Source organism: Mauremys mutica, unplaced genomic scaffold (assembly GCF_020497125.1).
Source record: "Mauremys mutica isolate MM-2020 ecotype Southern unplaced genomic scaffold, ASM2049712v1 Super-Scaffold_100125, whole genome shotgun sequence".
Lineage (NCBI taxonomy): Eukaryota > Metazoa > Chordata > Testudines > Geoemydidae > Mauremys > Mauremys mutica.
The window spans coordinates 300,695-302,568 of NW_025423274.1; the positions used below are offsets into that span (position 1 = coordinate 300,695).

The 1,874-nt window shown below is 47.7% G+C and overlaps 1 non-coding gene across 1 annotated transcript; it reads left to right on the plus strand.

Annotated features, from left to right (window-relative positions):
* The first annotated feature begins 1,229 nt into the window (after positions 1 to 1,229).
* On the plus strand, positions 1,230 to 1,302 carry TRNAF-GAA. The gene has a single exon. It is a non-coding gene; the product is annotated as a tRNA-Phe (tRNA).
* The last annotated feature ends 572 nt before the right edge of the window (positions 1,303 to 1,874 follow it).

Genomic DNA, 1,874 nt, shown 5'->3' on the forward strand with positions numbered 1-1,874 from the left:
TCCATCTAGCCCAGTATCTGTCTACTGACAGTGGCCAATGCCAGGTGCCCCAGAGGGAGTGAACCTAACAGGCAATGATGAAGTGATCTCTCTCCTGCCATCCATCTCCATCTTCTGTCGAACAGAGGCTAGGGACACCATTCTTACCCATCCTGGCTAATAGCCATTTATGGACTTAGCCTCCATGAATTTATCCAGTCCCCTTTTAAACATTGTTATAGTCCTAGCCTTCACAACCTTCTCAGGTAAGGAGTTCCACAAGTTGACTGTGCACTGCGTGAAGAAGAACTTCCTTTTATTTGTTTTAAACCTGCTGCCTATTAATTTCATTTGGTGACCCCTAGTTCTTGTATTATGGGAATAAGTAAATATAAGTAAACACACATTTGAAGTTCTTCTTTTCACACTGTTGCTCATTCTCAAGTTCTGCTTTGCCTCCAGACAGATCCATTCTCTTTCAGAACAGCCTTGCTCTTTCACTGAGGTGTTGGAGTAAACACTTCCCATCACTCTATTCTCAGACAAACACTAGTATTAACTGTTTGCTACTGATGGGTTTAGAAAACATTTGTCAAATGGAAGATGACATTTCTGAGGGATTGCTCCCAAGATGCAGTACTTTGTGTTCCAACATCTCCCAACTTCCTTGGTGAAAATAAGACCAAGGTTTCTTTGCAATATACAAGAAAAAAGGAGTTTTTTACACCACATGGGACTTGAATCCACAATCCCTGACTTAGAAAACCAATGTCTTATCCATTAGGCCACTGGGGCTCTTAACTGTATATGAAAGAGGGATGGAAATTCCCTCTCATAATTGCACATTCCTCACATTCACTCAGAAACCAAATACCCCATTTAATTGCTTTACAGAAATGACCAACCTAACAGAAGCCCCACTTCCCTCCCGAAATGACGCCCAGTGGGGGAAGCCAGGACAACAGGGTGGGGTGGCAGGTGGTGGCCAGACTCTCACCGCCAGGGTCTAGTCTAGCTCAGGGTCCAGCTCAACTTCCTCCCCGCGCCACTGGCCCCCAGTCCCCTTCCACCACCAGGTCAACCCGGGCACTAGGGCAGGAACAGGGTGAGGCAGCAAGTCAAGCTGAGCAAGGCAGGCAAAAGCGAGTCTTGTCTTCATGGGCCGCTCACAATGACATCCTTTTTGTGTGCCACTGCTGCAAAAACCTCCCGGACAGAGAAGCAACAGGCCAAAATACTGTTATACAGCTGCCAAAGTAGCTCAGTTGGGAGAGCGTTAGACTGAAGATCTAAAGGTCCCTGGTTCAATCCCAGGCTTTGGCAGGCTCTTTCATCCTCTTTGTGCAGGGGTGGCTTCCTCCCAGGGAGAGCAAAAGCACCTTGACCTGAGGCAAATACCTGATATCAAGCTCCTGCGCATGAGTTTCTTCCTCTAGTTGGCCCCCCTGACCTATAAGGATGTGGGAGCTGTCTTTCCCATCTGACTTCTTTGTCAACTCAAAATGGCAAGAACAGGATGAGGCAAGTTCCTCTGCAAAGCTGAGTGACGACAGTACTGGGGAAAGGGCATCTGGCACATGGAATGTGGCAGGGATTCAGAGGCCCAAGAGGAGGCACTTGATGTTAAGGTGTGAAAGGAAAGATCTAGGGTAGGAACTGGCTCCCTTCCTCTGGACTGTTTGGTATTGAGGTGGATTTTAATTGTATCAGCCGGCCTGAGAACCACTTGTCCTGTTTTCTTGACCGTGAGAGGAAACATTTTTACAATGAACACTACCTGGCGCAGGTCTGTAGAGAGGTTGGCTTAGAGAACGTGTTTCTCTGTAATAGAACCAGTGGAGGGTGGGTGGTAGCCTCCTATTCCTCTGACCCGAGCTCACACCAACCGCAGAGGG